Consider the following 14,813-nt stretch of genomic DNA (forward strand, 5'->3'; position numbering starts at 1 on the left):
GGAGAGGTCGAAATAATAGAGGAGGAAGGATGGAAAGGCAAACTGACGTCTCCTCCATTACCAACCCACACCTTTGGGCCCTCTCGCGACTCAATGTTCCTTGGGGGAACATTGGTGTAGCGGAGAGCAGGTCATCCCCTCATGGGACAGCCGGTCTTAAAAAAACACCTCCAACCGCCCAACACTCTGCAAGACATTCAAAACTGTGTCATGACGGCCTCTGTTGGTCCATCAATGTAAGCCTAGACGTGTAATGTTAAGCAATAAACCACATTAAAAGCCTATATAAAACAGCAGAGAGCATTACAGAAACCTGCTGTCTGTGGTTACAGGTTTGGATCGCTCAAGTGATCTGCAACATGAGGCTACGTTCACACGCATGGATCGATGAGGGCAAACGGGTTCAGCCCGAGTAGCCAATGCACTGTGTAATGTTCAATATCCTAGACTATATCCATGGGCACAAAATCCTCAAAAACGAAAACACACACATTGAGTGGTAATTTGAAAGCCTATCAATCGTCACGCTTTACCAAAACATTAAAGGGTATAAAGCATGAGTTTTTACTCCCCAATGTAACAGAGTGTGGTCAAAGACTTACTAATGTAGTTGTAGTCACCATCTGGTTAACTACAACTACAAAGTTATATTTTAGCGGTTTTTACATATTTATTAACTTATTTCCAGATATCTCCTGAACTACCCACAATGCACTATTTATCAACTTTATATGGAGAATCTACTCTGCGTTAGCTAGCTCGACATGGCTAACATTAGCCACTAGCCATGCAGACAGTGTTGGCAGTGGTGAGCTACAATCCACCAATCATGAGGAGGTGTGATATAAACAACAAATCAGATTCCCCACACGTGGGGGAAGCATAATCTCTGTGAAGTAGTCTACTAGAGTTTTTCAACCTTGGCTTAGTACTAGCACACTACAGTAGCTGACTGACTGCGATTTTGTGATAATTTCCATCTACCTGGAGCCTTCCTCCGATCGCCATCTTCTTGTTGGCTGTTACCCTCGTCTTGTGCCCAATGCTGCCTCTGGATTAATGCCTCTGGACTCTATCTACTTTGGATTTACCGCACTATATTGCTATTGGATTAGCTGACTCTCCCTTTGCCGTTGAAACTGCCTCTCCCTCTAAAGCGCCTAGCTCCTTGGCTCTTCCTTGGTAGCTAACACAGCCGTCAATCAGTAAGTCTTCGCTCTCTCTACTTTATATCTGCTGGCTTTCTGTATTGTGTTCTGTGGGTTCCTGCCCGTGTTAGACTAGTTAATATTGTTCTCTGGCTTACTATTTAGATATGTCAACCGTGGTGGATAGCTAGCTAAGCTAAGATAATGTTACCGGTATATGCAGTTATTTGATAGCTAGTTAGATGGAGTTATTAATTTCCAAATGTTGGTTTACTAGGTGTTGATAGCAACTGGTTGACTCATGCAGTGCTAACGTAACGTTAGCAGGCTGGTAGGGCTATCGTTACCTGGCTAGTAGGGCTAACATTAGCAGGCTAGTTGGCTAGCAACCTTGCAAGCTGATTTGCAACAAATTCATAAAGTGTTCGCTTATACATTGGCTGAAATTTTAATTGAAACCAGTAGTCATGAGCGCAAATGATTTGGTTACATTTGAAGTTACATACACTGAGAAAAACATAAAGGCAACATGCAACAATTTCAACGATTTTACTGAGTTACAGTTCATATAAGGAAATCAGTCAAATGAAAAAAATAAATTAGGCCGTAATCTATGGATTTCACATGACTGGGCAGGGCCGTAGCCATGGGTGGGTCTGGGAGGGCATAGGCCCACCCACTAGGGCGCCAAGCCCACCCACTGGGGAGCCAGGCCCAGCCAATCAGAATGAGTTATCCCCACAAACGGGCTTTATTACAGACAGAAATACTCAGTTTCAGTTTCCTTAGCTGTCCGGGTGGCTGGTCTCAAACAATCCCGCAGGTGAAGAAGCTGGATGTGGAGGTCCTGGGCTGGTCGTGGTTACACGTGGTTTGCGGCTGTGAGGCCAGCTGGATGTACGGCTAAATTCTCTAAAACAACGTTGGATGTAGCTTATGGTAGAGCCAATAGCTCTGGTGGACATGCCTGCAGTCAGCATGCCAGTTGCACGCTCCCTCAACTTGAGATATCTGTGGCATTATGTTGTGTGACAAAACGGCACATTTTAGAGTGACCTTTTGTCCCCAGCACAAAGTGCACCTGTGTCATGATCACGCTGTTTAATCGGCTTCTTGATAAGCCACACCTGTCAGGTGGATGGATTATCTTGGCAAAGGAGAAATGCTCACTAACAGGGATGTAAAAAAAAAAGTGTGCGCAAAATTTGACAGAAATAAGCTTTCTGTGCGTATGGAAAATGTCTGGGATCTATTATTTCAGCTCATGAAACATGGGACCAACACTTTACATGTTGCATTTATATATTTTTGTTCAGTATACATTTGAACTTATTTCTGTTTGAGTGTACATTATAGGGAATAGGCTGACTCTCACGGTCCTCCATATAACGGTCTCCTTCATATAATGTCACACTCCGCAAAACATTTTCCGACATGACTTAAGTATTCTTTGGAATTCTGATTGGTTTTATGTAATAACTCGAAAAATAGAAGTTAGATGTAACTTTGAATTGGCACATTTAATGTATATGCTAATTAAAATACATATGTTACTTGTCTAGACTGTGTCCGAAGCCGGAATGATTGAAATCTACGCCTCTTTAAAATACACAGGTGTATAGCAAAACCAACACGCTGAGCGCCTTCATACGAGACTGTGTGTGTGTGTGTGTGCGCGCACGCGCGCAACGGGAGGAAAAGCCAGAGCATGTCGATTCCCATCCCTGGTGCTAAGAATAGTTTGCGCAACAAACAACTCCCGACAGCCATTCATCAGAAACCGTGGTCAGGGGGCAGGCGGGCGGGGAGAGCGAGTGAGCGGCCGGGCTGGAGCCCGATTCGCACCATTAAACCGAAAACCACCGGGTGTTTTTAGCAAGCCTAGTAACCTGTAGTCCAGTCATTATTGTGTTGTGGGGGAGGGAGCTGCGCAGAGAAAGAGAGAGAGAGCGAGTGAGGCGGAGAGAGATTAAGAGAGAGACCTCAGTTCCAGTCTCTCTCGTTTCCTGTTACTATCGCGACTTGACCTCCATCTGACATGCCATACGGGGAGGAACAAACACCAGAGCCACTGATAATTTCCTCACGGCCAACGCTCAACCGACTTCCCAGGTTGCCCTCCTTTAATTTGTTATCCCTTTGGAGAGAAGAATGTAGGTGTGTGTGTGAGTTACAGAGAAGTGGTATGGGCTACATTTTCCCGTGCCTGGCCTGCTGCTGTGCAAGCCCTTCTCTCTATATCGACCTGCAGGCTCGAGCGAACAGGGACGAGGAAGGGGTGCAGAGCGGAGTGTTGGCGCCCTCGCGCTCTTTGTCCCTGGCGCTCGGCCAGCTCTCCCTGGAGCGCCGAGGCTCGAGCTCCTGCTCTAAAAAAAATAGTGTGACGCAGGATACTCTCCGCAGCGACGAGGGCGGGGGAAAACACGGCTTATTATGCACACACCACTACGCAGGGCTCGCTGTGTGCGTTTCCAAAACGAAAACAATGCTGAAAAACAACGAAAACAAACATTAGAAGAGGTTTAAAAATCGCGTCTGGATTAGGCTAAATACAATCTATTCACCACTTTAAAATGATGGCTGCCCATAATACCAGGGGGGTCCATAATTTGTCTCGTTTGAGGTAATACAATGATTACAGGTGTCTCAATAGTTGTAAATAAAATAGTAGTTGTCTTTTGATACATCACATTTATTTTGTTTATTTGGCATTCATTAACATTCATTACGAGAGTAATTGAGATAAGACCTAAATGTAACGGACAACCCTTCACTCCTCATCATGCGTAACAGCACACACGCAGCTGCCGAAAGATAGTGTGTGCGTGTCTGAGTGTGTTTGCCTTGCAGCGTGTGTGTGTGTGTCAGAGAGACGGGGGCAGGGAAACTCCGAGACAGCTCCTCATACACACAGAGAGAGAGACGCGGGCAGGCCTCCAACACTTCTCCGCACGGAATACCAGCGCGGCACGACAGACAGGCGGCAGAGCCCACAGGGGGGGCTAAATAACCAGCAGAGGGCTTTCGCTTCCCACCCCACACGATTTCAACGACCCCGTAGTCGATACACAGCATCTTATTCCGTAACACACAATGTGACCATGGAAAGTCAAACTCATCGGAGAAAATTCCACCACCAAGTCCCAATTGATTTACTGGCTAATCTCAACATCCCAACAATTTAGCACAATATATCAGTTGTCAACAAATTATCAGCAGTGGTCCGCTACATATCAATCTATTATTTCCAAATAGCGAACGCACGCTATGACCAATTAAATACATAACCTTACAATTGGAATATTGTGTCCACAAGGTCCCGTGGCAGAGGGAGTGCGAAAGCTGAGGAGGGAACGGACGAGAGAGAGAGCTCGGCAATAGTGCACACATACACACACTAAGGCAGGTGCACATATCTGAGTGTACCTGTGCCCGAGCACCTGCCCCTTTACCCTCCCAGTCGCCAAGTTACCTTTCAGTGCCTTCAGTAAGGATTCACACCCCTTGATTTAGTCCATATTGTGTTATGGTACCGCCTGAATTCAAAATATTAACCATCTACACAAAATACTCTGTAATGTCAAAGTGGAATTAGTGAATTTAAAAAATATATAAAAAATACTAATATATCTTGTTTAGATAATTATTCAACCTCCTGAGTCAAAACATGTCATCACATTTGGCAGCGATTACTGCTGTGAGTATTTCTGGGTAAGTCTAAGAGCTTTGCACACCCGGGGCCTCATTTAAATCATGCGTGGGGTCATTTCCACGCAAAGTGTGAGATTTAACCATATGAATATTTGCATGAGAGTGTGCGTAAATTTAAGCACAACGACCAAGCGTACACACAGTGCCAAAGTGGTGGAATAAGGGAACTGCTTTCAAGCATAAAATGCGGAAATATGTTACAAATGTGTTAAATTGTTAAGAGTAGCCTAATAATAAAAGATTTTTTCTATTTCATTGTAAATTCATGAAACTTATCTTGACGGTAGATCATAAGTGTTAAAGTGAAGCCATTGTTAAAATACTGCAATTGTAACAGTATAACTTTAAACCGTCCCCTCGCCCCGACACGGGTGCGAACCAGGGACCTTCTGCACACATCAACAACGGTCGCCCACGAAGCATCGTTACCCATCGCGCCACAAAGGCCGCGGCCCTTGCAGAGCAAGGGGAAACCCTACTTAAGTCTCAGAGCAAGTGACGTAACTGATTGAAATGCTAGTAGCGCGTACCCGCTAACTAGCTAGCCATTACACAATAATGGTAAATATTGCTGACTTTCTTTTACAGAAAGTACAGATTTGCTCATCAGATATCGTTTACCAAAACCAATCAAATAGGATCTTTGCAATGATTTAAGACCTACTTTAAAAAGGCAAACATGCCATTCCAGTTCACATCTAAGTGCTTTCCACCCTAGGGTTTTTGTCAACGGGCACTTTTCACCGGGAGTTTGACGATTCGCGTCTCACAGCCCTCAATTAGCCAATGTTTTGGGTGCAATGGTCGGCAAAACGAACAGTAACACATGCAATTTCCATACACCATCGCACAAAGTTTTTTTATTAAAGAGGGGTTTCTTTGCCATGATGTCATCCAAGGGGTTCCCAAATATGAACAGAATAGATGGCACCCACATAGCCATAAAAGCACCATACCAAAACGAGTTAAACGATGTGAACAGAATAGGCTTTTACACTTAATAATGTGCAGGTTATGTGATGCGCAAAAGACGCTGCTGAATGTGGTGGCAAGGTGGAACGCACTACTGGTTCATTCTACATAACATCAATGTTTAGCAAGGTCACCCGTGACAAGTCAGTATTCGACTTCTGAGGAAGTGGGGAGATGAGGTGGAATCCGGCATCTGCCTCTCGTTCAAAAGGTTGCAAGTTCGAATCTAGCGATAGAAAGTAGTAATTAAAAAATTAAGCCTATCTTAACCTTATACACTGAACAAAAAATGTGACATTATATATTATATTCTTAATTACAATAAAAGTGACAAAACATTATTTATCATTAATTTCTATTGGGCACAAAAATATCTCAAACACAACCGATGACAAGCCTACCCATAACATGATGCAGCCACCACCATGCTTAAAAATATGAAGAGTGGGACTCAATGATGTGTTGTTTGATTTGTCTCATACATAACGCTTTGTATTCAGGACCTTAAGTTAATTTCTTTGCCAATGTTTTTTACTCTGTACAGGTTTCCTTTTCACTCTGTCAATTAGGCTATTATTGTAGAGTAACTACAATGTTGTTGATCCATCTTCAGTTCTGCAGACAGTGTTGGCAGTGGTGAGCTACAATCCACCAATCATGAGGAGGTGTGATATAAACAACCAATCAGATTCCCCACACGTGGGGGGAGCATAATCTCTGTGAAGTAGTCTACTAGAGTTTTTCAACCTTGGCTTAGTACTAGCACACTACAGTAGCTGACTGACTGCGATTTTGTGATAATTTCCATCTACCTGGAGCCTTCCTCCGATCGCCATCTTCTTGTTGGCTGTTACCCTCGTCTTGTGCCCAATGCTGCCTCTGGATTAATGCCCCATCACAGTCATTAATAAAGTCAACTTTGGCCTCATGGTGAAATCCCTTAGCGGTTTCCTTCCTCTCCGGCAACTGAGTTAGGAAGGACGCCAGTATATTTTTAGTGAAGGTGTATTGATAAACCAGTGTAAAGCATAAAATCACCTGGGAGTGTGAGCAGCAGTGTGCAGAGTTTTCCTTTTTAATTAATAACTTCACCATGCTCAAAGTGATATTCAATGTCAGATCTATATATTTTTTTTTTACCCATCTACCAATAGGTGCCCTTTGTGAGGCATTGGGAAAACTCCCTGGTCTTTGTGGTCAAATCGGTGTGTGAAATTCACTGCTCGACTGAGGGACCTTATAGATAATTGTATGTGTGAGGTACAGAGATGAGGTTGTCATTCAAAAATCATGTTAAACACTATTACTGCACAGAGTGAGACCATGCAACTTATTATGTGACTTGTTAAACATGTGTTTCACTCCTGAATGTATTTAGGCTCACCATAACAAAGTTAATTAGGGTTGAAGACTTATTGACTCAAGACTTTTCAGCTTTCCATTTTAAATTTTTGTTTTAAAAAATTGAAAAACATATTCCCAGTTTTACATTATGGGGTGTTGTGTGTAGGCCAGTGACAACGAATATTAATTTCAATCAATTTTAAAGTCAGGCTGTAACAACAAAATGTGGAAAAGTCAAAGGATGCGAATAGTTTCTGAAGCACTACATTTGTTTCTGTATAGAGTTTTTTTCTTTGGTTTGAACACCCCTTAAATTATTCCTACGTCAGCAAGTTCGCCAACCACCATCACGTCCTTTGGTCTGCCCGGTAAGGAGATCACGTGAGCCAGGTTGTGCTTTTTACCCAGTCTGCCCTGTACAGAGATTGCGCGCAGCAAGCTACCTAGTTTAAATATCAACAGTACTGCCACAGCAGCATAACATTTGCTTAACACTTGATATACATCATCATCATTAGAGTTGGACAAAAGTCCATATTGTGATAAATAGCCTGAATTGATACAATAACGATAAATAGAACAATACATTTGCAACATTAATGTGCACCAAAGTGTATTTATTTATTATCCTTTAAGCTACTAATACTAGTTTGATGGTTTGAGCCATCAAGTGTCCCATTTATTAATAATCACCAATATTAGCAAACCTATTTCATTTCAAACTCCAGATGTCTCTAGTAGTATTACTTATCGTAATGAATAATATCAGCAAAATGCCTGCTATAAGTGATGGTATGGTCGGTGTGATTGTTTGTGTTCGAGCTGGGACAATAAACTAAGTACAGAGAGAGAGAGAGACAGAGCGAGAGACGATTGCAGTTCCAAACAGCTGTTGCATTATTTGCAGGCGGGCTGTAAACAGGGCCTCGCGCCCTCCCTCCACACAGGCGCATGCAAGTCGGTGCGGGACAATCCTCCCGTCAGCATGACATCCAACAACCGCGACATTGTGTGGCCCGTGCTGTCACTGGAGAACAGGCGACGGCCGCTGAACCAGACCATTCATCCCTGTCCAAATTACGGCTAAATAGGCCTTTTATGTCCCCAGAGAGGCAGGATTGTAGTAACAAGGATGAGCATATTTGTCACCTCCCACCTTTTCCCAACTCCTTTCTTTGAATCAAATCAAAATATAAATTGTATTCGTCACATGCTTCGTTAAGAACAAGTGTAGACCAACAGTGAAATGCTTACTTACATCCTATTATACATTTGAGGTTTGAGAAAGCCATGCCTCGATCTTTATATAGATTTTATTTGGGAATATAATATCTGAATCGAATTTCTTCTTTGGCTATAAATTCTGGGCTGCAAATGTAGTGGAACTGCCTTGCATCAAAACGGGCCTGCTGAGGTGAGATGAAGTGCGAAGTGGTGGCAAGGTGTCATAATCAACATCCTCTCCCAATATTCTAAGTCGGTGAGATCATGAAAATATAGGCCAAATAAATAATCCACCTCGCACAAAAGCAACATTAGAACGAAAATATAAAAACACTCAATAACTGACCAAGGATAGACCGGGGATGGTTGATACACTTAATTCTGACCTGTATTCCCCATTAATTGAAATAAGAACAAATTAAATAACATAAAATTAGGCTATTTATCGCCACACTTAAAAATGTAGGCCTTGTGCCAAACATTCGGTCTCTCATTCCAGTATGAGTTTTTCCAAGTCTCTCTCCCCGGCGCTGTGGGTGCCATACAGTGGCATGTCTCTCTGTGCGGAAGTGATCCGTGCCTTCACGGAACTAAAAGCTCTGTGAATCAGAGAGGAAAAAAGGTCTCTCCCGTTTCAGAGCAAGGTCCCGGGAGGCCTATGCGGAGGCACAGCTTCAATCAAACCATGACGTCTCCTCCGGGAGCCGTGCAGCGCGCAGAAACACGATCACCCCCGCCTCTCCGCTGTGCGTTCACTTTTGTTCTCACACATCGTATGAACAGCCAAGAGCGCAGCGGTGGCTTTGGGATTGTTGTTTTATTCAGTAAATCGACACCACAAACAACAAGTGTGACAGCCTAAAACGGGCGGCCTGAAGATTAGTCTCAGCAACGCTGCAACCAGAAGGCATTGCCTAATATACTCTGGGCTACAATCAACCGCAGGACAACATGACAGTGGATGTACCAACACAAGCTCAAAATAAAACGTCACACTTCGCCATAACTGCAGCATGTTAATATATATCTATATATTTTTTTATATCTGCAGCACGATATACCATGAAATAATAAAAAAACATGACGGTTATTTTTAATACCTAGGTCATAGGCCTACAGACATGATTTCTCACTCCCCCATTTAAAATACAGATGGTTGACTGTCCATTTCATCAAAGTAACATATCGAACCAAAGTCAGGTGACACAGACGTGGTTAACTGCCTGGTCATATAGGATTATATTGACATATCAGCGCATGGATTCCCCCTTGCAGATCTATTGATTTCAGACGATTACAAAGCGACCCAACATGGGTTTGGAAAAGCGATGAGGTTGTCCCTGTACGCCGCCGGTTCAAATCAAATCAAATGTATTTATATAGCCCTTCTTACATCAGCTGATATATCAAAGTGCTGTACAGAAACCCAGCCTAAAACCCCAAACAGCAAGCAATGCAGGTGTAGAAGCATGGTGGCTAGGAAAAACCCCCTAGAAAGGCCAAAACCTAGGAAGAAACCTAGAGGAACCAGGCTATGAGGGGTGGCCGGGTGGAGATTATAACAGAACATGGCCAAGATGTTCAAATGTTCATAAATGACCAGCATGGTCAAATAATAAAAACACAGTAGTTTTTGAGGGTGCAACAAGTCAGCACCTCAGGAGTAAATGTCAGTTGGCTCTTCATAGCCGATCATTGAGAGTATCTCTACCGCTCCTGCTGTCTCTAGAGTTGAAAACAGCAGGTCTGGGACAGATAGCACGGTTATCATCTCCACGCCTCCCTGCGCAGAGCCTTTGAGACACCGTCACAAATATGAGATCCATCAAACGGCTGGACAGTAGCCTACCAGCTCCGAGTATAGAAGGTGCCCTCGTGTACTTTATTTTAGCTTTGTTTAACAAGTCAGTTAAGAACAAACACTTATTTACAATGACGGCCTACCAAAAGGCAAAAGGCCTCCTGCAGGGACAACACACACATCACGACAAGAGAGACAACACTACATAAAGAGTGACCTAAAACAGCATAGCATGTCAGCAACAGGTACAGATCGAGGTAGTAGGCTATACCCTCCTAGATCCAATCATTTAAAGGGAGAAACGCAAAATTGGCATAAGATCAATGTCTAGGCAAACTTCATTCTAGTACATAGGGTTATGAAGTCCCTCTGACAACCTGCCCATATGGACATGATGGTAATTGTATAGTGCAGGGTTTAACTCGGTCCCCCACCTCACTCAAATATCATCATCAAGCTTTGAGTAATTGAAATAAGCTGTGTAGTGCTAGGGCAAAAACCAAATGGTGTACCAAGGGGGGGCCCAGGACCGAGTTTGTGAATCCCTGGTATAGTGTATGGAGCGGAGAGATCAGCCCTTCTAGCATGACGACCCTTTGTTACGCGTGACCACGAGCTATTCAACCAGGCTCGCAACCCGTGATGTTTAAAAGGTTTGCCAAGAATGCAAGCTCTATAAACCTTGGCGATTCTCCCATGTCTGTTGAAGTTATTCATAAACTTGTGGCGGCTACAAAATAGCATTCACACAAAATAACTTCAAATGCTCCACTAAACAGACAGTCTCTCTCTGCGCGCGAACGGACACCTGGGGAATGGCTCAGCACGGGTGATCTCTTCACCCGAGCACAGTGGAAAATGATGCACAAAACAGTCCAATGGGATGCTCTAAAAAATGACCTGCAGCCAGATCAAAATGTAAAGCAGCGGTTTAAGGCTTCATGAAGTTTAATCAGCAGCAGACCTACGGACCTGAGGTGGAATCAACTCAGTCATCGAAAGGAACCGTTGGTCTGCTGCTGATTAAACGACAACGCTATTCACTAACACAGCTTGGTGAAGAACGGGTCGTTTTCTATGGGTCATCCAGAGACTCTTATCCAGACTGTCTTTCAATAATCCCACAAAGGAGGATACAACAACCACTTAATGTGCACATATTTTGTAAATAAAACACGTTTTCAAAATAAGGGTCACTCACAAGCAATCACAATAGTTATAAAGATGCTAAGTGCGCCTCATTACGCAAAGAAGAGAGTCCCATACGGTGGCATTATCCAACAAATCGATAAGATTTGGCTAAATAGAAAACCTCCCCCACATGCTGTGTGTGTGCGCTCTGTGCTGTGAGCAAGGCCACTCAAGGTTTGGAGGAAGGCAAACACACTGCTTGTCACTCGCGATTTAAGGAACATCCCGTGGTAAGGCTTTTGGAATTTAATACCTGGTTCATAAAATGTATATTGTAGAGGTACAACAACCCTCTTAATGCTTCCTTCCCAGTACTGTACGATATTCAGCACTAACAGGGGAGTCTCAAACGTCAACTAACATGGAAACCAAACTACTGTTTTCACTCTTCAAGACACACAAGACTTTCCATTTCTTTAACTGTCTCAAATGTAACGTTCCCACTTGCTTCTACTATGATTCAGTTCGCACAGACCAAAGCCTTCTCTGTCCAAAACCAGCTCTTAATTTCCCCCTTTCAGGGTAGGCCTACTTATGATCATTGCCGAGTCATGTCATGGGCCAATAGCAATGCAAGCTCTCACTGACGTTGGCCCACTGCCTATTGGTCTATATGAAGTGATCACTTATCTGCCACAGCGAGGGGGAAACACTATGTCAGATATCTCAGTTTCCTTACCCAGCTCAAGGTAGTTGGGGAAAGAGTAGGCCATGGGGAGAATCTCAATTGCACACTCCTTGCGTCATCTCTCCTCGCCTCCTTCTCAAAACCGATTTTAGAGAAAGCCAGAGGTCCCTCCCCTCTGACCTTCTCCTCCAATGGGTTTTGTGAATTAAGTGAGAGAGGGGGCCAGGAGCATGCAATTGAGATTCTCCCCATGGACCGTTCCTCCTTGCATAGTAGCTATAGGCCTAGGGCCCTAGGCTATATGCTCAGGCAAGCGAGGTATAGCCTGCTTAGGAAGTATATGCTAAACAGGATGTGGGTGTTGGTGTACTATACTGGTGTATTTTTTTGTATTACCAGAGAGGATTTGGTCAACTCTAACATTCTAGATCCGTAACTAACCTCGCCAACGTGCTGGAAACATCGATCGCGTGAGCGATCCCCAATTAGTGTACTATCACTGGCCAGAAGAGACACACTGCATGCGCTGAGAAAACCTGCCACGGGGCTGCCAATACAAATATCTACCAAAAAGTAGGTTAAAGAAATTAGCTGGGGCAAGGTGGTGATTTAGGCCCTAAACGGCCAGGGAGGCAAAAAGCCCTACAGCCTGTTTCCCAGATCAGGTTCACACTCTGGAGGACTGAAGTGTTTTCGGTGCGTTTCTCTGCTGACAGATCCCGTGTGTGGTAGGTAGGTTTATATGCAGCATTCGATAGTTTCTATCTGCTTCGCACATCTCGCACTCTACCCCTCCGGGTCAACTAGCTCTCCTCTGTACCTCACACTCCCACTACACGCACACGCAGTATTGAACCGTATGTAAACGGAACAATCCGCTCCTCTTGTCAGGGCGAGGCTGTATTCCGTAACCTTGTTTAGCACGCGCGCACACACACACACAGATTAAGAACACTCGTTTCAAAACACTCGATACACGCTTCGATCTTTTGAAGAAAACAAGGTTAATTTAGTAGCCTAGCCTAATTAACAAGGAACAAGTATTATCAGTCAATTTCCATCCAAACATTCTTGGAACCGTTCGCTGACCAGACTGCTGACAGCGAAGCCTCGTCCTGACCTTCCGACTCATCCGTCTCTCCTGGTTGACAGGACCCTGTCGCCTAGCCCAGGGCCGAATGACTAAACAACCAATGTTATTTATCAACCACATGCCACTGCCCCGCCGAAACACACAAAGACCACCCTATGCGCTATTCTTAGAAGTTGCCATTCCACTCTCTCCCCCTTCTCCCACACACGGAGATCAAATCACTCCGAACCTGTACAAGAACTGTAGACAATTGTTCGTATTTTTATGCTTAAACTTCTGAGATTGACAGTCAATTTGGAATAATCCATCTATGTCGCAGTCGTGGTGATAGACTATTCACAATATAGGCTATCATCTCATAAACGGGGAGACCATGGTTTACAATTCAACAGTGACAGACAGAATAAAACACCAAACGTCTTTATTGCCTACAAAATTGTCTTACCTGGCAGTTAGCCGCTAATTCCAATCGTCTGCTGTCAACTTGACGCCTTTTTCCAGTTTTCCCCCCAAGTTGTTCACGGCTCTGAGCAAAGATCCGTGCATTCAGGTTAGGATTCCTTTATAAAAGCATAGACATCCATCCCTTCCCGGGCCCGTGAATATTCAAGTCGTTGGATATAAACATTCAGAAGTGTTTCTTACTGTGTATTTCCTTGTCAGTCAATTTTACCAAATGTTACTCGATGTGTTATTTTCAAAATACTTTTTTAAAGAGAGAAAATGTCGGCAAAAATCGACTTCGTGTGACAAATCCCTAGAAAGATTTTCAATCATTCTTTACAGAACGACCCAGAGGCGTGGTAACGTACCGTTTAGCAGAGCGCAAGCATACAGGTGGCGAGGTCCGCGGACTCCAGAAATTAATTCAGCTCGGTCGTAGGCAGCGCCATGTTGGGTTCTATTTGAGCACGCCGTTTCAACGCTCTTACTTCCACTCTCGTCATTCCCGATCTATTCCAAAAATACTATTTATATCCAGCGATATTGTGAGAAAGGTCGAAATTGTTTAACTTTCCGTCGTTGTTCATCATAAAGCTCTTGGTAGCTTCGTTTGCGGAGTTGCTGAGGACGCCGAACGGGGTGCGCGGCGCGGAATGAGTGGAGTGTTGTACTGCGAGAAACTCTCCCAATCTCAGACTACCCAGAAGGCCTGTCGGAAGACCGCAATTACCATAAACCTCCAGCGCACACACGCGCGTTGGGGCGGGCGTGTAAAACAAAATATGAGCGAGAGACAAGGGGGAGGGTGACAGAGTACGGTAAAAGAGAAAAATTAAGTGAAAGGTAGAAATTTACTGAGGGATGACAGCATAGCGTAATGGAAGGCTCGGGCAGAGAAAGAGAGTGGGATAAGGAAAGTGAAGAGGTAAAATATAGGATTATGAGTGAGAGCGAGGGAAGTGGAAAAAACGCAAGAAGAGAGAGAACCAGATCTTCCAAGTTCAATGATGAGCTGTCAAATTCTGGCACTTAAACCCAGAGTGAGTCATTTTTATGTTTACATTTTAGTAATTTGATGTTCTTATCCAGAGCTTCATACAGGAGCAATTAGGGTTAAGTACCTTAGTCAAGGGCACATAGACAGATTTGTAACCTAGTCTGCTCAGAGATTCGAACCGGCAACCTTTCGATTACTGGCTCTCTTAAGCAGGGCTGTGTGTGTGTGTGTGTGTGTGTGTGTGTGTGTGTGTGTGTGTG

General features: G+C 43.9%; 1 protein-coding gene across 3 annotated transcripts in view; it reads right to left on the minus strand.

Annotated features, from left to right (window-relative positions):
- The window catches only part of LOC139546396 (BCL-6 corepressor-like), a 78,216-nt gene extending 63,964 nt beyond the window's left edge, over nucleotides 1–14,252 (minus strand). For 2 of the 3 annotated variants that reach the window (XM_071354739.1, XM_071354737.1), the window contains exon 1: nucleotides 13,558–14,252. The gene's annotated coding sequence lies outside the window, so the exon portion shown is untranslated. The remainder of the gene's footprint in view (nucleotides 1–13,557) is intronic. The other variant, XM_071354738.1, reaches the window with a different exon arrangement.
- Between the last annotated feature and the right edge of the window lie 561 nt (nucleotides 14,253–14,813).

The sequence above is a fragment of the Salvelinus alpinus genome, chromosome 20 (assembly GCF_045679555.1).
Source record: "Salvelinus alpinus chromosome 20, SLU_Salpinus.1, whole genome shotgun sequence".
Lineage (NCBI taxonomy): Eukaryota > Metazoa > Chordata > Actinopteri > Salmoniformes > Salmonidae > Salvelinus > Salvelinus alpinus.